At 44.3% G+C, this 22,628-nt stretch overlaps 1 protein-coding gene across 3 annotated transcripts in view; it reads right to left on the reverse strand.

Moving 5' to 3' along the window:
* The window catches only part of ESYT1 (extended synaptotagmin 1), a 420,895-nt gene that overhangs the window by 259,569 nt on the left and 138,698 nt on the right, over positions 1 to 22,628 (reverse strand). The gene's annotated exons all lie outside the window — the stretch shown is intronic.

The following is a 22,628-nucleotide window of genomic DNA, read 5'->3' on the forward strand; positions in this document are numbered from 1 at the left end:
CACCCTAGCTAAGGCAGAAGTGGAAGACTTAGCTTGAGTGAAATGAGCTCTTATACCTTCTGGAGGCTCCTTGTCAGCCACGGCAGAGCAGATCTTTATGTACACAATGATCCACCTGGACAATGTCCTCTTATGCACAGCCTTGCCTTTAATTTTACCTATGTATCCAACAAACAGCTGATCGTCCAGCCGGAGATCACGTGTCCTGTCAATATCTAAGCTTACAACCCTTTTTGGGTCCGAGAGATGGCGCCTTTCCTCCTCCTTAGAAGGATGGGGAGGAGGATATTAAGTAGGTAGGGTGATAGACTGGCCCAAGTGGAAAGGAGTCACCACCTTTAGCAGAAAGCAGCCCTCGTTCTCATCACCAACTTATCTGCATAGAAAGTGGTGAAAGGAGGTTTAACACTAAGGGCCTGCAATTCACTGACTCGCCTGGAAGACGTTATTGCCACCAGGAAAACCATCTTAAAAGTAAGTAATCTCAAAGGACAACTGTGTAATGGTTCAAAAGGAGAACCCATTAAAAAAATAACAACTAAATTAAGATTCCTCTGAGCCATTATAAATAGAGTTGGAGGATATCTATTGGTAAGTCTCTTTAAGGACCTTAACACTATAGGGGACTTAAAAAAGGAAAGGCTGGTCAGGCAAACAAAGGAATGCCGAAAGGGCAGCCAAATATCCCTTACCTGTTGCAAATGTACAACCTTGTTGCATGAAGGAAAGCACAAAACGCAAAATGTCATGTAAATGGGCTTTTAAGGGGTCAAAAGAACTTTCTTCACACCACTTAACAAATGTAGCCCATCTGCCAGCATGGACCGTTTTGGTGGAGTGTCACCTGGCAGATTAGATTACATCCACCACGTTAGGGGGAGAAAAAAGGACTCAAGTTGCCCCGATCAATCTTCAGGCATAGAGGTGCAGGCTCTGGAGATGGGGGTGTAGAACCTGCCCCTGCGACTGCGAGAGGAGGTCTTCCCTGTGAGGGAGAAAGAGAGGAGGGCACAGTGAGAGTTGAAGGAGGTATGTGCACCACACCCTCCTTGGCCAATCCGGGGCTATTAATCTTTTTAGCCAACCCTTGGGCTCGGTCTTCGCAAATCTTCCTCAGAGCCTGAGGAATCAAGGGTCCGGGTGAAACACATAAAGCTGCATACTCCCTGCAGCAGATACTGGACGACGGTCAGTGTGCGTTCTCGTGAGTAGCAAAAACATCTATCTGAAGGGTACCATGTTATCCAGAAGATGTGAAGCACCACGTCCAGATGGAGATGCCACTCATAATCGGCCGAAAACTGCTGACTGAGACTGTCCGCAAGTAAGTTCAAAACTCCAGCCAAGTGATTTGCTATGATGTAAATCTGATGGTCCTAAGCCGAGGACCAAAGTCATAGAGCTTCTCTGCAGAGAAGGTACTACCCTATTCAATCCCTGTTTATTGACGTGCCACACTGCAGCAGTGTTGTCCATCAAGACTTGTACCGACAGACTACAAATGGAGGGGAGAAAGGTCTTGAGAGCCGGACGTATTACTTGCAATTCCAACAGATTGATGTGCAACAACCATTGCTCTGAAGAACAAAGTCCTTTGATCTCCAGATCCCCCCCAGATGTGCTACCCACCCTAGAGTGGAGGCATCCATTATCACCGTGGCCACCGCAGGTAGAGGACAAAAACAGCTTTCCTTTAGATAGATCGCCGTCCACACCCCACCATTGAAGATTTGCTGCAATGTCTCTGAAAATTCTGAACGACTCTCTGAGGTTTCTGTTGTGTTAAAACCACAGCTTGCAGAGGCACCACTGAAGGGCCCTCATATGCCACCGTGCATGGGTGACCAACAGAATGCAAGAAGCCATCAGACCGGGCAAGTGTGAGACCTTCAGAACTGAAACCATTGCTCCATCCTGAAACACCAGAGTCAGAACCTGAATGTCTTGAATCCTCGGAGGGGGAGGTTAGGCACGATTCACTGTGGTGTCCAGTACTGCCGTATGAACAGGGTGCACTGAAATGGTGCTAGGTAAGATTTGGGCATGCTTATATAAAAGCTCAGGTTGTACAACTGAGTTGTCAACTGCAAGTGATGCAACACCAACTCTGTAGACTTGGCTTTAATCACCCAGTCGTCCAGATAAGGGAATACTGGTATTTCCCACGTTCTCAGATGTTCTGCAACCACTGTTATCACCTTTGTGAAGACTCAAAGTATGGACATAAGACCAAACGGAAGGACCGCAAACTGGCAATGTGATCCCACAGTGAATCTGAGATACTTCCTGTGCGAGTGCAAAAAGGGGATGTGAAAATATGCATTCTGCAAATCGATTGAAACCATCTAGTCTTCCTTGTCCATTGCAGGAAGCACCTGTGTCAGGGTCTGAATATTTTGTGTTTGAGGAACCAATTCAATCTCCTGAGGTCTAGGATCGGATGCAAACAACCGTCCCGTTTTGGGGATCAGGAAATATCGGGATTAACATCCCTGACCCCGTTCGGGAAACAACTCCACCTTTTAAAAGTAGTATTTGGATCTCCTGTTGAGGTAACAGAAGATGTTCCTCAGAACAAAAACTTTGTTGAGAAGGGAAAGGAGGGGGAAACTCCTGGAAGGGTAGGGAGTATCCATTTTTCATAATACTCAACACCCACAGGTCCGACATTATGGACCTCCACTGAAGTAGAAAATAGATTAACTGTCCTCCCACTAGTAAAGCATGCTCCAGGATGGCAAAACTAGGGCTGCTTTCCTGCAATAGTAGCTGAGGGGGGGGGTAGGGAGAAAGGCTGATGTGCAGCTCATCTCTGTCTCCCTTTGCCACGCCATCTGTAGGACTTGTAAAGAGGATTGGATGACTGTTGCTGCCGGAACCGTTGCCTGCCACAAAAGAAATAGTTCTGGCCAAACCCCCGGAACTTATGAAATGGACTGTAGTCCTTAGACTGGAACTGAAGGAGTAAAGACCTCCCTGTTGCCTTGCTTTTCCTTGAACCTCTCCAAGGCAGAATCAGCCTTGGTGCCAACAAATCTTGCACCATCGAAAGGCAAATCTATTAGGGCGGCTTGCACATCAGGCGAAAATCCTGATCCTTTGAACCATGAGTGTTTTCTCGTAGCGACTGAGGTTCCCAATGCCCTAGCCAAATCAGCCGTATCCAGGTCCGACTGGATGACTTGTCTCGCTGCCGCCTGGCTATCATTCAAATGTTTTGCAAACTGCCTCTGAATATCCTCAGGCAGCTTTGGAACTACAGCCCTGGCAGAATCCATCAAAATATGAATATAGCGGCCCAAAAGAGACATGGCCTTGACAGATTTCAAAGCCATACTCCCAAAGAAAAAACCTTCTTTGCAGACTGCTCCCTTTTTTTCGACTCGCTGTCAGCTGGAGCAGTTTGGAAGGGCCCTGGAGTAGATTTATAAGAGTAGGAGGCTTGTACTACCAAACTTTCAGGTGCTGGATGACTGCTTAAAAACATAGGATCTCCTGGTGCAGTCTTGTATCTTCTGGCAATAGGTCGAGACACTGCCGGAGTAGACTTGGGTTTCTGTCAAATGTCTAACACAGGTTCAGTCAAAGCCTCATTAAAAGGTAAAGGTGGTTCTGACACCGAAGAAGCAAAATGAAGTATTTCTTTCAGTACAGTAGGCTTTAGTTCTGATGTAGGAGGTAGCAACTTCAGCATGTCAGCAGACTTTCTTACCACCACATGATATGTTGTGACCTCAGAAGGAGACATGCTTTTTGGTGACAATAATTCCCATTCTGGGGAAGTGTCCAGACCACTAGCCAAATCCAGTCCTTCAAAGTCAGAATAATGCGACAGATTTTTGCCTTCCTCCAGATCAGGATCGTGCTGTGAATAGAAATACTGTTCTTCCTCCAGAAGCCATTGAACTTCTCTATGGGATCTATGTCTCAACTCCAGCAGTGGCGCAGTAGAAGACAGAATCAGCGCTGGCTCAGGATCAGGAGGTACAGGTGAAGTTGATGGTCTTACTGGAGTCGAAGGCGACACCGGGCAAGCCACAGGGAATGCAGCAGGAGAGCCTTCAGTCGACCTTAGGTGAGGAGACACCGACATCGGAGAGACATCTCTTGAAGATCATGTTGGGAACTGTGACGCTACTTCTTTTTGTGCTTCCTCTTGGATGACTTTGAGGAGCGGCGACTCCAAGCGAGGTCGAGACTTTTAACAACTTCTCTTCTCCTTCCATGACTTGGCCATGAACAGCTTCTCTTCTCTTTCTTTCAAGGCTTTCAGGTTCATCTTCTGGCACGAGGCACGGGCATTGAGGTCGTGGTCCTAGATGACACACCATAGATAGTCGTCATGAGGGTTCCTGATCGACATCTGGTCTTCAAACTCTCCACAAGTCTTGAATCCAGACTTCCTTGGTGAAGAAACTGTCGCAGAAAAGCAGACTCCACTGATTTTGTACCCTGAAAAACTGTAGCTACCTAAGAGACAGAGGAAAAAAAGTGTTATGCGTCAACGGCATGTAAAAAAGGGAACTGACATCAGTATGCCGTTGAGGACTTCTTATGGTTCCTGTGACATCAGAAGGTGTTGCGTGTGGAGCCATGGCATTGTGACATCCTCATCAACATTGGAGAGCTATGGAGAAAAGTTTCTGTGGAATGCTGGCACATTGGGATATTCAAAAGATGAGGAATCCACAAGTAGATGCACCCATGAGAAAACATACTTTAATTCAAACACAAATAAATACTAAGCATATAATTATAAATGTACACAATGAAAACCAGACCCTAGTGCCCTTTCGGAACAAATGATTTGTATAACGTCTCTCAGTGTTCAACAATGAAAATACCTTACCTACAGTGTTTGTCATGGAGTCCTCAAGGAAAACCCAATTTCTACTCTATTTGTCAAAGAGTCCACATTACAAAACCCCTACGCATTGCATTTGTCAGAGTCCATAAAATAATACTCCCTCGTATTTTGCTGGAGTCCACAACGGTAAACGCCTTCTTATTGCATTTGTCACAAGGTTAACCCTAGCCCAGCAAGGCAAGATGGCTACAGGGGCATCACTTCCTGTTCCAGACACCAAATCGTGTTCAATTAATTATGTGTGGAGCTCTAAGTGCGAGATCGGGAACAGCTGTAGGAGAGGCTTAATCACCTGAGATGTGAATGAGCCGATGGGGTCAGAAATTCACAGTGGTGCAGACTCTGTTAGAGGGGAGAGATGAGAGGCCTCCATACCCCACTTTCCTCCTGTCAGCACTGGTGCTAGGGGCAGAGAACAGATATGGAGAGGGAACAGCAAAGAGAAAGCAGGGTGGCTGGCAATTTCGAGAGATGTGAAAAAAAACAAGTCCGAGCTATGCCACCACAAGGGTCTGTAACTAAGATGGGGCTGGAGCACGGCCTCACTGGAGAGAGGCGGTATGGCCTCCAGTGGAGGCTTGACACTGAGGACAGAGGAGGCTGCTGTGAGGAACTGAGTGGCGTCCCAGGAGGAGACACATAAGAGTGGGGGCTGTCCCAGAGGTGTGTTGCACATGTACCACTGACAGGCCAATGGGGTGGGTCAGGTCAAGAAGAAAGAGTGATAGCTCTAAGATGCCCTGGTATGTGGCATCTGGAAGTGTTTGGATGACCCTTCACCCAGTGGAAGATGACCAGTTAATGCCTCATTCTCCGCTGAGAGGGTAAGCCAGTCCTTTCACCCAGGAATGCATAGCTGGAATAAAAACATTAAGCTAGGGAACCTTGAAGACAAGCAGCAGACCACTGGCCCTGGAGTGAGGAAAATATATGCAAATACCATACAGAATCCCCTCCAAACCCCTTCACTCCACCCAACACCCTCTAATTGTGATTGTGACACAAAATGAGGGTGTGAGATGATGCATGAAGACCAAACAAGATCCTATCACTGCTGCCTACAGAATGAGAAAAGTCTGGCCTACTTCTTTGATCCAGAAGAACAGACTGACTAAATGTGCCTTCAACGAGAAATAACCAGCACAATGCCTGAAGCTTCCTTCCACAAGAAGTGGGTCCTGAGTGTTCCCTCCAGACAAGTGACTCTGACCCATTACTGAAGAATAAAAGAATCAAAACCACGTTGGAACACAAAATAGACACTGATCCCTCGACTTGCAAACAGACCTAAAGAAAGTTTCTGAGATTATTGGGACAGTGGAAAGCAACATCCACAGGAGCCACTTCTATGAAGGAGATTCGTCTCCTGAATAAAGATGTCGAGCAACTTGTAACTTATAGTGAAAATGAGGAACACTGCTCTCATATATACAACATTTGCCTAGCTAGAGTGCCAAAACTGTCCCTATCGATTGAACTATGGGAGAAAATCTTCATCCTGGAAGTGCTGCAACCGAGGGGATTATTGGAAATATTTTCAGTAAACGAAGCCCACTGGGCCCCAGTTCACCTATGGCAATTTATAGTTTAACCCAGGACAATCATCGCCCAAATCCTCGATTTCAGGGACAGGGATGCAACATGACAAGCAGCAGGATCAAAGAGGCAATTAAGGTATGAAAACAGGTATATGCTTTTCCTAAATTTCACTCAGGTGATTCTACATCAATGAAGAATATTTGACATGGTTATACTTGAATTACGAAACGACTACATTTTGATGTATGCAGCTCGGTTCAGAATCCTAGCTAAGGTGAAATCCTGGCATTTCACATAGCTGGATGAGATGTGAGATTGGCTAGAGGGTTGGAGGCCATTTAGGATCACAAAATTACATGTCTATCTGAGGTGGAGAAGCAGAGATAGGAGCATCTGGGTGGCAAGCCGTAGAAGGGAACCCAGAAATAAAGAGGGAACACTATGAAGGACTCACTTAGAGAAGGAGAGACACCTGATTATGGGTGATGTAATGCCAGAGGGGGCTACTCCACAATAGACACCCAAGCGCAGATAATCATGATGGTCCACATGCAAAGTGTGCTTTGAAAGAACAGCCAGGACAAAGACAACATACACCCTAGAACAGAGATCTTCAAACTGGGGGGCGGGCCCTCCTAGGGGGGCCTGAAGTGATCCCAGGGAGGGCCCCAGACTCTGGACAAAATAAATATTATACAGATAACAGGCCTTTGTTTTAAGCAGAAGCATGTTATTGCAGTTTTAGAAAGGTAACAGTCCTTAACTGCAATGTTTAAATAGGTTTAGACATAGGGGGGGCCCAATGATTTTTATTTTTCAACTGGGGGGGGCGCGGCATTAAAACGTTTGGAGACCTCTGCCCTAGAAGGTGGGACGGACAAGTTGATAACACAATGTCTGGGTAGGTGAAAAGAGGGAATGATATGGATGATTCTCCCGCGCTAGGCTTTGACCCGAATAAGGGCTCCTGTAATTCCTGAGGAAAACAGTTTAATAGGCTATGGCCAATATGGATTGAGCAACTGATAGACCTCCTCTGCATACAACATAAAAAGGAGTCTTTCTCACACTCCTGTAAAAGAGACATTGTTTTCTTAGGACAGTTAGGCATGCTGTGAATTGAGGTGGTGGGTAATTCAGAAACAACAGTGTATGCACAGTAGTGGTGTTGGAGGGCGGTGGGAACAGTTGAGGTACATGACTTAACAACACTGCTCGGAAACAAGACTCTAGGAGATGTTACAATACCTTGCATGAATAACTCAATTATAAACGTTGTTAAACAGTGATATAAAAGAAACTAGGATGGATTCCTTTAAGTGCATCTCTTGGAATATCAATGGGATGGGGAAAAATAATAAAAGAGTAGTAGTGGCCAACAAGATCCACAGACATTGACAAGATATAGTGTTCTTCGAGGAGCCCATCTTTTGGGCACAAAAAGCCAGGCTCTTAGTAGCGAGATGTATAAATCCCTGTTACATGTCAGATTTAAAAATGTCTAAAGGGGTGTAACTAATCTAGGTAAACACAATGATACTAATCATAATAGACAACACCTGGGCCAACCTGTAAATAATGCATGGTGACAGTGATTGGGCATGGAGTAGGGAACAGATTACTCTGAAATCTGTGTTCCTACAGCCAATACTACAAGCCGATACCCTGGACAGACTTAGATCTCAAATACTACAAATGACAAGTGGCACAGTAATCCTGGGAGGAGTCTTAAATATGAGGATGACAGCACAGCTAGATAGAGCGGGGGTGGGGAAGGGATTACTCTCTAGCATTACAAATCAAAGGAGGTTTGCCAATGGCATAAATCTGACTGACATATGTCGGTAGAGACGCCCAGCAAAGCAACAATTTCCTATTACTCCGCAGCATGCCCTTCTTCCTAAAGAATAGACTGCACAGAAAGGTACTTCAGAGGTATCCAGATATCAGAGGTTTAGGTAGAGGGATATTGGACTATTCCCTTTTGTGGATGGAATCTGGTGACAGACGAAGGAACTGTCCCATGGAATTAAAGCTAGATTATTGGAAGTTGAAAGACAAAGCCATGATAGACAGATGAGAGGTACTCCAGAGAAATATTTTGAAAGCAATGTGGGGCCAGTACAATCAACAATAGCCCCCTTGGAATCTTATAAAACCATAATTAGGGTCCAAGCTCTGTCAGGGACAGTTTGGAAGAAATAGGAAAGGGAAAAAAAAGTTAGGAGGCTGAAAAGACTTTACTGTGGCTAGAAAAACAATACCTGGTAAGTAGGGACCCTCAAGTGAATAAACAGTTCCAATTTAAAAAACTAGACTGCGCCTCCCTGTCCAACAATCAGACCAGAAACCAGTATATAACTGCATAATCGGATCTTTACCACATATGATATAAAGGAGGAAAACTTACAGCATGGCTCGAGTAGGTGATAGGAGGTTCAGGGGTGGATAACAACAGTAAAGGGTGGACAGGGAGCCATAATGGTACGAAATCAGAAGATAGGACAGGAATTTGCTAACCAACTGTCACACTACTCCACAAGATTCAAGGTGGCAGAATCTGACTTTATAGACTTTTTGTAGGATCTGCTGAACACCGCTCTCCCTTCAGCAGATAAAAATATTCTAGAGACACCATTCAGACACCAGATGAGCAGACAGAGGGGTTCCTGGCCCAAATGAGTTTTGGTCAGAATTCTTTAAGGGTGTACCTGGTAAATTAATGGACAACCTTCATCATATGTTTAAGGAGAATAGAAAAGAAGATAGCCTGCCTTACAGTCTGAGGATGGTGACAAGTCTATTTAATCCACAAAGGGCCTGATTATAATCGGTAGGTGTATTCTGATCCACGTGTCATAACCTGTTTACGCACGGTTTGGAATTACAAGTTAAGAGGTATTTAACGTATTCAATAATTATCTGACGCGTTAAATACCTCAAGGCTCATTAAATTTCAGCAGGTAAAACCTGCCGAAATTTGACAGTGGAAAAGCAGATCATCCAGATTTTGGTGCGTTAAACACTAAAATCTGCATGCTATTCCCTATAAAGTTGCAATAGGTGCTATTTAACGCACCCAATAAATAACATACCCTGTGGTATCGTTATTTATCAGGTGTGCTAAATAGCACCTATACTTGTAATCAGGGCCAAAGAGGTAAAGCCAGGCATGAACTGAGTTTTATACGCCGATCTCGCTAATGAATTTAGAAACCAAAATGCTAGCTAAGATTATGTCAAACTCCCTCCACGGTGCAATAGGCTCACTGGTGCATGCAGATTAATCCGTTTTCAAGCCACATAAGAGTGCTAGGCACAACCTATGGAACATGGAACACACACAAACGGTAATAGAAGCCTTGGTGCTAGATACAGCTAAGACCATTGACTAGATGGAGATATGCTGTCAGTACTAAAGTGAATGAGATATGGCCCGCAATTTTTATCCTGGATGAGGTTACTATACTCCAGTCTTATGACCGGGGGCTCATAGGAGAATTTCAATTGGACAAAGGAACAAGACAAGGATGTCCTCTTTCACCACTGATCCCTGCTCTCATATTGGAGAAGTTGACATGGTGGAGCTGGCAAGTTGCCCTGCTTGAAGGGCTATAATGGCACCACCACTGAGACAAGAGACTACCTCTATAGGCAGGTGACATATTTGTGTATGTCACCAAAATAGCTATCACTTTTGACAGATTGCTGCATATTGTTTGCATACTTGGAGGGTATTGTGACTTCTGTATAAATTGGCATAAGTCAGTGTTGTATCCCCTCTGGACTTGGGTCCACATGCAAGAATACTTCTTCAGTTTTAAAATAGTGCTAGAGGGGTTTAAATAATTGGAGAACCATTTCATGAGGGATATGAGTGAGTTCCACAAGCATCATTTGTATGTCGCTCTAAATAAGTTCCAGAGTGATGTCTGATACTAAATGTCATCAACCCCTCCGGCTCACAGGAAAAGTTACACACAATGACATGAGCAGTCTATGATGGTGGAAGCGCAATTCCCGATCAACAATATTACTCTAAGTCATCCCAATTAGTGGTGGTAAATAACTGGGCTTTCATACACCAACAAGAACCACTAACCCAAATTTATAGGCATGAGAGGAGGACCTTGGACACCCTGCAGCACTCTCTGAGACCAGGCAGGTTAAACAAATGTAGATCCACACTGCCACAGTTGTTGGGGTGTGGGAACAATTGGACAAGAAAACTGGGACGGAATGTCAAATGTATGGGACTCTTTCCATTATCAAGACTGAGGTGATCTGAAAGAACTAGAATAGCTGCAGGGGTTTTGCAGCTTGGACATGATTGGGATATCCACCTTGGGAGATGTACAGGGACTAGTATGCCTAAAAACATTTGACCAGGTCATAGATGAACTCAGTATGCCAGGCAAGGAAATGTTCAGATACCTGAGTTTTCAACAAGCACAATTGGTCCATAAAGAAGAAAATTTCCAGATTCCTGGTGGTACTCTCTTGCAGCATAGGTGCTGTCTGCAGCACTGTCGAGAAATGTGGTCACTTTTACATGTAATCCCCTACTTCATAAAACCTTGGGGATACTGAGTAGTTTAGGAACTAAGGGCCTTATTTAGAGTTTGGCAGACTGGATACTCATTCACAAGTGTGGCGGGTGTCCTATGTGTCGTACCATAAGTACATTATAACCTATGGCAATTCTAATTAGGCAGAGGGATATCTGTCACATCTTGACAAGAGTATCCCGTCTGCAAAACTCTATATAAGGCCTTAAATGTGACATGGAGAATATAGAATGAGAAAAGGCATCGCAAACTCAAAATTATATATGGTATATTACACCTGTAGTAGAATAAAGCTAGTAAGGAAGCCAGACTCAGAAATCAGTCTTAGAAGATGTGATGTGGGTGACTTCCTTCACACTATACGTCTCTGTACACAACTGAGGTGACTTTTCAGAAGAGTGTTGGAGGTTGTCTGAATTTAATACTGAGTAGAACACAGCCATTTGAGGCACACCTGATGTTGCTTGGGATACCAGATCACACCACCGACCAAAAAACACTGGATGAACTAGGGCTGAAGGTTGGCAGAAAAGGTACAGTTTAGCTGCTGGGTAGCTCTAAGGTTCTGCCTTTAAACACTGGCATGCTAACATTGACAGGTGCATGCATGTTGAGAAGAACAAGTTACTTATCTTCAGTAACATTCTTTCTGGTGGATGCTCTATCTAACCATAGATTCCACAGCTTTAGAATAATCGCCTGCACCACACTGAAAGTGGATTTCTTAAAGCAAATGCTGCTGCTGCTCGCCGACAGATGGCACTGACTGAATTCACAACGAACTAGCGCTGCTCTGAAAGTGACAGAGCGGAGTGGTATATAGGTGCAAATCCTCCAAAGAACTCAGACTCTTTAATGACCTCTTCTACACCCTCTAACATGGATCAATCATCACAAACTGAAGGTAACAGTGTACCAAAATATAACTTTAGACTTTGAGATATGCAGATGTATACTCCACAGAGAGGGGAGGCGGGAGGGCAGTGAAGAATATATGTTTTTTTAGAGTATCCATTAGAAAGAGCATTACCAAAGGTAAGTAAGGTGTTCTTCTGATGGATACTTCTAACCACTGATTCCTCACCTTACGATAGATATCAAACCAGTACCTCCCAAAAATGTAAACTTTCTGAGGAGTGAACTCAGAGCAAAAAGTCCTGCATAATTGACTGGACAAAATGGCTTTCTCTGCAGACATGACTATCATGACCATTAAGGCAGTAGTTCTCTGTGAATGTGCGCATGGACACCCATGAGGCACGTTAACGTATGCCCAGGACAGGAACACGCCTCACTAGTGCCATCATAGCAGCCTTAGCCCCAGTGGAATGGGCCGATAGACCCTCAGTAGGCTCCTTCACGGCTACAGCACAGCATGTTTCAATGTACAGCAATCTCCAATGTGATAGATCTATTCTGTACTGCCTTCACCTTCTCAGCATTGGCAAACCACATGAATAGCTAATTCTCTGCACAGTACTCCATGTTATCGACACAGAGGTCCATGCACTAAATATAATGTTCATGTTAGGATCAAGCTGGTGGAACCTCTCCTCCTCTTTGGAGGGGTCTGGAAGAGAGAAAAAAACAAGACTGATGATGGATTGGCCCACGTGGAAGGGAGGTTCAACTGTAGGCAGAAACACAGCTCAATTCAGCACAAATCTGTCAGGAAAGAAGGTAATGTATGGAAGCAGCACAAACAGCACCTGCAATTCGTTGACATGACGCAAAGAAGGGGAAGCAATAACAAATACTGTTGATGTTAAGGAGCTGTAGGGAAGAACAATACATAGGCTTAAAAAGCCTACACACTAGAAAAGTGATGACCCAAGTAAAGTTTCATTGAGGCAAGATGAAAGACATTTGTAGAAACATGTGACTCAAACCTTTCAGGAACCACATCATAACAGGTCTGAAAAGAGAGGGTTGATCAGCAAGCATAAAAAGGCCAAAGGGGCCAGCATATAACCTTTAACTTCACCCTCTCCAAAGCCGTGCTGGACGTGAGACGAAACAAACAATAAAATGTCTGACAACCTGCCCTGGCAAGGGATGAAGATGACATTCACTACACCAGCCCACAAACTTTTCCCAACATCCTGAATAGATGATTTGGCCGAGGAAGTCTGGCCACGAGAATCCCATCCACCACTTCAGATGGAAAATCATACCTATTCAGTTGTGGCTGCTTAATCTCCACGCATTGAAATGTAAGATTGTGCCGATTTCGGTACAAGGCCCTGCCCTGTTGCTGAGAGAGGAAGTCCTCTCGATTTGGTAATGAGGATGGTGAGCAAGTGCTCAGGTTTAAGAGATTGGCATTATCACACTCTCCTGGCCTAATCCAGGGATGTCACGATGACTTGAGCCTGGTCTGTCCTAACCTTCCTCAGAAACTAAGGTAGGAGAGGTAGGGTCTATACTGCATGGTCTCGCCAGTGCCGAAAATATCCAGTCAGGGCTTACCCCACTGGTCGAGGATGTCCTGTGCCACCCCAAGATAAGGACACTGTTTGTGATCCACTAGTCAACGTCTGCTTAGTTTGTCAGCTCTGGTGTTCAGCCACCCCACCAGGTTGTTGCCAACCAGGAAGATCCAGTGTTGATCCAGTCACTTCCAAAGGCATAGTGCCCCCTGGCAAAGGATCTATAGGATCACACAACTGTGCTTGTTGAAGTACCAGCAGGCGGTTGTGTTGTCCTTGAAGACATGCACAAGCTTTCACTTGATGGACAGTACAAACTTTTCCAGGCCAGCCAACTGGTACAAAGAACCAACAGGCTTGTGTGGAGCAGATGCTCTGCTGGGGACCTCAGGTGCCTGATCTGTACCTCTCACAGATGAACTCCACAACTCATAAAAATGCATCCCTCACTACAGTTAGCTTTGGGTGGGGTAGGGAGAGCAGCCTGCCGCAAGACAGGCTGGTAACAATCTGCCATCACTGAAGGTCCAGAGTTGTCATCTCCAATATTCAGGTGCTGTCTGACAGAAAACCCTGGTGCTTCACCCACTAGAAAGTGAGGTTCCACTACAAGATCCACATGTGCCACATGCCACAAGGGACAAGGAAGATGCATAAGGCTAGATGCCCAAGAAGCATATTACCTCTCCGAGCCCCAGGATGAGCCTGAAACATATGGATCACATTGTCAATGTCATGGACTTGCTGCTGGGGTGGTAAAGCCTTGAATGCCATTGCGCTCAGAACAGCCACTACAAAGGGGATCCTCTACAAAGGTAGGACTTCTAATTGCTAAAAGAAAACCCCAGGGATTACAGAAGGGTGACCATCAACTGAAGGTGGTTTGTGAATGACAGCCAAGAGACAGTCTTGAGCAGCCAGTCATTGAGGTACAAGAATAAGTATATGCACAATCCTTGAAGATGACTTGCAGTCACCACTATCACCTTCATAAACACCTAAGGAGCTGAGGTGAGGTAGACGGGTAAGACAGCAAACCAGAATTGTTCCAGCTCCTCCATGAGCCACAGGTTGCGACGGTGGAACTGTAGAACGAGTACATGAAAGTAAGCGTCATGCAACTATAAAGATACCAACAAAACTTCTCGGTCCGAGGCAGAAAGAACCTAATCCATGGTGAGCATTTTTATCTTTAACAGGGCATTAAGATGCAATAGATGCAGAATGAGCTTTAGTCATCCATTCTTCTTGGTCACCAGGAAGTAGAAGGAGCAACACCCCTTGCCTCTCTCCCGCTCTGGCACCTTCTCAGTGACTCCTCTGGCCAGGAGTGATTTAACCCCCTGAAGAAGTATAGCTACATAGTCTGCCAAAATTTGAGATGGTAAGGAGGGAAGACTGGAAAGGGATGAAATGTATTGCATGGCCTCTGATCAATTTGCAGTACCTACCAATCTGAAGTGATAGATTTCCAGGTAGGGTGGAATAGTTAGATCCTGCCCTCTACTGAGTGTGGTTCTATGAGAGGACATCATAGCAGCTTGGCAGGTGCTGTGGCTGGGGAGGGGGAGGCAGACGATTGCTATCCTTAGCGATGTGTACAGCCTCAGCCACCATTGTGCCTCCTGGAGCTATGAAACGTCTGAGCTGGCTACTGAACTAGTTGTGAGGGGTGACTATATGCCTGGCCCTGTGAATCACACCTGAATTTCCTATACTGCTGGTGGAATTGGAAGTAGAGCAAGAGAGACCCTAAAGATGGAGCTGTCACATGGTTCTTGCAATTTTCCACTCCCAAGTTGGCTTCCTCCTTTAAGATCCTTGATTATTTAAAGGGCATGTCCACCAGGGACTCTTGGACATCTTTCAAAAGGCCAGTAACACACATCTAAATGTGATGCCTAATCATCACCACACTTGTGCCCCTGGCGTGGCCCTCACAACCTTTGTGTCAAGGCTGGCTCATAATATATATTTTGATTCCTTTTGCACATCCTGATTTGTTTGGGAAAAGAGTGTTATGAGTTCCTCTGGGATAGTCGTCAAGAGCTCACTGGCCATGAGTTGGAGTTTGCCTCTACTGTAGGCACTTGTAAATCAAGGCCTTCTGCTAACCTAAGGATTACTACCGCAAGAGATGCACTGTCCTCAGTAGGTAGAATTTGTGGAGACTCCAACTCTCAAGAAAGGAGTCAAACCCACTAGCATTCTTTAAGTCTAGGTACAGTCCAGCATCAGTGTGGTGAAGGGGGAATAAGTTGTCCCCTCTTCATCATCGTCTTTATTGTGAGGTATAGGATCATGCCCTTCAACTGCGTTTGAATAAGAGAGCCAAACAGGGCATCCAGCCTTCTATCTAGTCTTCTAAAATATAGCCTTTGTGGAAGGGTTGAGGGAACACTTTACATTCTTGATGGTTGAACTTTGCTAATTTCGTAGAGCGACATGGGTCTAGTGTGGGCTGATGTCTGCTCCAGGTGAGAAATCAGAGAGAGGGCCATGTCCAGCACAGGGGCTGTAGGAGCAGTGACCTGTGTAGCCCTTAAGGCCATAATGAAGGTATAAGCCGGAGGTGACCGGGGTCAGGAAGGAAGACCAGTGGGGTCAGTCAGCACCAGGAAAGGACTCACCAGAGAAAGTGTAACTGGGGACCCTGTGACTCACTGGGACCCGAAGGTGTTCAAGAGGGAGGTGCACCCAACTGATGAGCCCCATATAAGGTGGAACCAATCGTGGATTTCTTGTGTTCCAGGTCAGGGAAGACCTAGCCTGGAAGTGTGGACTGGACTGTTCCTACTAGAACAGAGTCAAGATTTGCATATGCCAAGGTGTGCAAAATAACGATGGACTGCAATGCAGCCCAAGAAATTACTAGCAGTTGAGATTCTTTCAAGCATTCCATCCATCATTTGTTTTGGATACTTCTGTATGATTCCTTAAGTGCAACAAGTATACCCAGATGTGGGTTCCATGCTCACTGTGCCATTGGAACTAAGCTGCACCTGACTGACAAGGCCCAATCAGGGCAAAATCTGTTTTGAGATGTTTGTGTTCCATTTTAGGGAGCTCTGGTAGGTTGGGATGGACTGTTCCCATTGGAGCAGGGTCTAGACTGATTTGCATGTGGCTGGGTCCAAACTGAGATGGCATGATGTACGAAATAATGGGCTGGGATTAGGTCCTGAGTAATTATTAGTGGGTGAGATTAATTCAAGCATTCAAGCCATCAATGTTTTGTATACTTCAAGAGGGAGGTGACATAATTTTGAAGAATTGCTTCCTTAAGAGCCTCAGTCTGTTGCAAGGTCAATTATGGCCTAGGAATCTAGAGTGCGCTGGGGCCAACCTCGGATTGGGCTCCGAGTCAGTAGACACCAGCGGTGTGAGCGCTTGGATTGCTGGCTACATGGCTTTTTTTCTGATTTTGGTGAAAAAAAGTTGGAAGAATCCCATTTTAGCTTCTTGCACAAGTGGTGAACCTTAGACTTGGACTTAGCCCCAGGACTTCCACCAGGATTGTGATTTGGAGCAGCCCTGAGATTTGGAGCGGGAAAGGCACAGTGACTTTGAGCTGGATCAGGAATAATGCTTCTTTTGTTCTGCAACACAGAGTTTAGTTCCCCACTCCCTGATCGTCTTTGAATGCATAAGAGCACACTTTTCACATGATTTTTTTGAGCTGCGGCCAGAATGGGAAAACCATACATAGGCATACATCGCATAAATCCGTGACTGATATCTGCTTCCTAAAGTTACGCCAAGTCTTAAAATCAGTCGTCTTAAGGGTCAAGGCGGAGACATTTTCCCTGGCACAATGTCCTTTGTTGAAATTTGGATTGTGGCAGTAGAACCATCACAAGTTGGGAGCTGAGCTACACATATGTGTCTCTTTCCCTTCGTTTGTGCACAGCAACAACCTCTTCAAGAAATCCCGATCCAGTCTGGCCCCCGTAAGTATTCTAAAGGTGAGAAATCTGTAGTTAGACAAAGCCATCAGAAATGGCTAAACAAGGGGAGAAGCTGGCTCGAGAAACTTAAAAAGTTCTGGGGTGCATGGATGAAGTATAGAGGGGATACAAGTAATGGGGCAGCTGACGTGTCTATGGTAACAACCAATACATGATGAATGCAGACCACGTTTAGAGTTAATGAATGGACTTTCTCTGACTGTAATACCAAATGATAGCAAGGAGCTGGTAACACTTCTTGATGATCTTGTAGAATCTCAGAATCAGCATTATCAACAGCCATCAGATGAACTCTTTCACAGTTACTCACATGCTCTGAGTTACTGTTTACTTTGTCTTGGATTCAATTAAAATAATTATAACTTTTTAAAATCTTTCACCATGCTTCTGAATGTTTGTTTTCCAGTGTAATTTATTAAATTTGAGCACTGAATAATATTTATTGTTGTGCATGTACATATATTCTACATGAGGCCAATTTGATGTATCAGGACAGGGTATGGATTGACTGGTGTAACAGAAAACAATGAGGTTAAAATTGAAAAGTGTACATAAGTTGTTGCCTGGAAAGCAAGAACAGCAAGGACGAACAGACATCTTAATACTGTACAGAACAAACTACCTACAAGGAATCAGCAATGAGGGTTGAAAAACAGTGACTGGGAGATACAGAGGTTGATATTGGTAGAGCTAGCCAATGCCAACTGACTGAGCTTAAGTTATGCACAGGGATACAGCGGTCCTCGACAAAACAAATTGTCCCCATAATGGCTGCTTGGGCTGCTCTCAGATGAAGTGTTCCTAAATGTATTACAAAATTCAGACTCTATTAACTCACATTGCAGAGGTATAAGTTCACCTACGTTGTTTTTAAAACACATCAAATAATCAGGCTCTTCACAACTAGTGGCAAACACTCATGCTTTGTTATCTAAGACATAATCATACTCTATTCTAGCACTTTTAAAAAACATCACCACCATTCTACAGCAAATCCGGTTTATACAATAAAGTCTTGGCACTGACTATGTTTTTTTTTGGGGGGTGGGGCTGTTTCTACCTTACTCAAGCCCTTGTTTCTTCTAAATTATTCTTACTCAAGATTTGGGTTGATGTTTTGAGCTAGAGTCATCTATTCCCCACCAACAACACACCAGCACCCCTCTGCATAACAAAAGTAACAGTACTTTACATGTTATGCTATTTGGTGCATTATGGTAAATCCAGTTATTATTTCTAAGACAAAAGAAAATAGTTAGCTGCAAGCAATGCTCATTTTACGTAGTCTTTGATCATCCAGTTTATATTCTTTACCAACACAAGGACCTGCGGATGGTGGAAAGAAACCCTTTAGAGTCTTTTATCCTGGATAGTGTAAAATGAGTTCCATGATCAGATCAGAAACAAGTTTCAATGACACACTCTTCTTCACATAAAACATCCTGCAAACACTAAAGAACCTACTGCAAGATATGGTCTTCCAAAAACCTTGTACTGTACAGATTTCGGTATTTATTCCACCAAAACAATTCAAGGCAAAGGCTCGAGCACCTCAAAAGATCCCATAGGGACTCTTGTTTACAGGGTTCCCTTGGGCCATTCTTTAGGACACAAGAGCAAAGAGCGATTTTGCAATGTTTATCTAGAAACTGTATTCTTGCAGACCATAATTCTACTGTAGTTTGTTTACTCAGGGACATGCCAAGGTCTCCCTGTTGCAGTATTTAGAATCACTCTTCAGATATCATTGAGAAGCACAAAACTAACAAGTCACAGCAATGACTCATAAGCTGTTTTCCAATGTGAATGTATTTCCTTGACCAAGCTATTTCCATAGAACTGAAAAGTTCATAAATTGCTTAATAAATGCATCTTCTTCATCAGCTCACTCAGACCCTGCCTCACTAAACCACCAGTGCCATCTAAAACAGATTTTCATTGTTCTTAAGTACTAATTTATCCTCAGAGGGTAGCAAGGTTGAGTCACTAAGGCTTACTCAAAGAGGTAGTAAGATCAGAAACTGTTCGCACATCATATAATGGACAATAATTTCAAGGATCAAACAGTTCTTAACTTTACAGAGAAATAACTTAATTTACAGGCAAGTAAAATATTTAGCACTAGAAATACAGATTAGCAGTTGAACCCAAAGGTGCCTGACACTGTCTGGGTCAGAATTAAGATCTCAAGCGTCTAAGCAATATCATTTTGTCTTGCATTGACGTGCTCTAGGTTTGCCTGAGGAACTTTGCAATGTGTCGTCAGCCACAACTTAAGTCAGATCTTCTGTAATTTGGTTTGCAATGATTGAGTTTTGCTGACACTGAGGACTGTGCTAAGGAATGCAGCCCTGTGCACCTGCCATAAAATTAGAAGATGTCCAAATGCTGTCCAGTGGACCGACCACCCAAAGTACTGAAGAGTCAACGTTTAAAGTATGGAGTTTCCCGGTTGTGCCATGGTGGTTCGGGTGGTTGACTAGTTGGTGAGGACAGTGGCTTGACAGGGTGTCTGTGCAGCCTATTTGTCTCTTTACATACTGGTAAGGGTGGGGGTAGGGGTTCTACCTCGGGATCTATCAGCTGCGATACAGATCTTCCAGTGGTGGCATACCCAGGATACAGGGGGGGTACCCATTGTGGGTGCTGAAAAGTCCAGTAGCGACTGGACTTCTAACCTGTGCCGGGGAACCCCAACTGGGGCTCTAACCATGGATATCCTAGAACCGCAAACACTAAGAAGAAAATTACAACAGTTTTAGAATGCTCTATGTGATGGGTCGGGACCCATGCTGAGGAATGAAGTCAAGGCTCCTCAGGTTACCACAAGATGTACAGGTACCCCTATGGCAGAGAGAGGTTATGGAAATGCAGCATGATCACATTTTTCAATAGCCAAAGGTGACATAACCTCTCCTGGACCCAAATGATGTTGTGCTTGGTTCTGTTTCTTCTGGGCAGTTGGATGGAGTGACCTCTTGTATCCAGGGCAGAGTCAGTCCATTAAGTCTGTCCCATACAGGTATTTCCAGTAGAGCAGCTTGGCTTTGGAGGGCTGTGCCTCCAAACCCTCTTGGCAATTGGAGTCCAATCTTCAGCATGCAAGTGGTCTTTCTTTGTCCACACTTCCAGCAGGTTGGCTCAATAAATACTTCACAGTACTAGGCCAAGGCTTGAAGCGAAGTGGCAATGATGGCAGCAGTCCCACTCTATTCTCTTCCATTTTCTCTCTCTTAGTTGGTATTCAACAAGAAATGCTGAATTATTTACTCGTCAAGGAGCCTAGTATTTTGCTTCCAGCGGTGATCAGGCCTAGCCAACCAGGTGATCTACAACTTTCAAATTTTCAGGGGCCCTTCAATTCTTGGGGTAGCATGACCACAGCTTGACCACCTTATGCCCAGATCATGTAGCCAGCTCCCCCTCCTGAGATTGTTTTTTGGTTTGTTCAGGTAGTAGGTGGAATAACTCCCATAAGGGAGCCAATTTGTAAATAAAGGTTGATCTCCAGAAGAAAGAGTAGCAAAGGTAGGTTTTAATATGGCAGAGGAACTGCAGTGATATCAAAGGAGCATGGTTGGCTACCTTCCCCACTGACAACTAATTTGGGGGAGAAGGAGGGGAGATGTGTACATGCATGCTCTTGTGCCCAGAGATGGACCCTACCAGCCTTGCCCAAAGACAGCCATCAGTTTCAGTAGCTTAAGCATGTGAAGTCCTTTGACATCTTCTAGACTTGTGGTATTTCCAGGACAACAGTCTACAACAGAGATAATTTTTATTAACCAGAAAGCCAGTTAAAGCAGATGGTGCAGACAACCCAATCCCAATCAGGCCTTCTTTCGAGAAGTCCCATTCTCATCTGCAACCAACATGAAGGCTTAATACTTCTTGGAAGGAAACATGTACACCTGCACCTTGTCACTGTGGAACTTTAGGTAGGATTCTTCAGATGAAAAAGCCTGCATTTCATTGACTCTTCTGGCTGACAGTTAACAGGTAGGCAGCATTGAATGCCTGGTATTTAAAATTACAGGAGTTTTGGGTTTGAACTGAGCCAAAATTTTCCCATTAAAAGACAATGCTGAATTCCCAGACCAGAACAGTAGGTCTGGTTACAGAACATTTTCAGAGTATAAGTAAGAAACTATTAAAGGCAGAATGTGAAATAAGGTTTCTTGATCCAGTTTGTTCCAACAGCATGGCATTACTGACAGGTGGACTCTGTGGATTGCAGGTAAGTAGATTTAGTTATTTACTTTGGTACATTACACAGACTTTCTTCGGTTTTATGCAGCATGCTGTGATTGCTGAACCAGTTCTAAACATAGTCAAGATACTCACGCAGTCTTACAGTAAATGTAAATGGGAATATTTTAAGACTTCAGGAGCCACGATATCAGATTTACAGAACTGGGTTCTTCTGGTGGTAAATCTAACCCTGGTTCTAGAAAAGCAGTCAAAGATAAACTTAAACAGGTAGCCAGTTGCAAATAGACATCTGTAGTACATCTCGTACCCACGCCCGACAGTCGAATCAGTTGTCTGAAAAAGACAGATGCAATGCACCAGCGCAATGTCACAATCGATAAAAGGACTCCAAAGCAACAAATTGTAGTCATGTCCACAACACTGATGAATACACATCAAAGCAACAGATTCAGAATATTGGATAGGAGAACTCAATATATTACCCACAGCACTGTACAAAACATCTTGATACAAGAAACTGCTAAGCGTAGCACAATGGACAAAAAACCACAATGAGAAATCACACTTCCGCCCAGAGGACTGAACATATCATACAACATCCAGTGCCCTGTACTGGACACCAGACACACATCACCTATATACTAAGTGTTGGAGAAGACTGACCAATATAATCATCACCAGAAGTCAAGTTCAAACCCATCAAGTTGAACAAGACAAAACAAACTAAAGATTTACTCAACAGTCCGATGCCTTCACTGCAAATCCTACAACATGCATTCACACACTGAACCAGAGCCTTGGGGTAAGACATACAATACACATTTTCACTCCAATCACAAAACAGTACACACCAAAGGACAGGTGATACCAATGTGCAGAGACATGTCAGATGCAGCTCAACGCTAAAAATTACTTCTGCATAGACAGCCTCAGAAAATATATCCAACACAACAAATAGTATGGAGACCCAGAACTTTGGACAAGAGTTTTTAGTGAGACACCTAAAACAGTAATTCATGCTCATGGTGCAGATTTAAACAGAATC

The sequence above is a fragment of the Pleurodeles waltl genome, chromosome 4_2, assembly GCF_031143425.1.
Source record: "Pleurodeles waltl isolate 20211129_DDA chromosome 4_2, aPleWal1.hap1.20221129, whole genome shotgun sequence".
Taxonomy (NCBI): Eukaryota; Metazoa; Chordata; class Amphibia; order Caudata; family Salamandridae; genus Pleurodeles; species Pleurodeles waltl.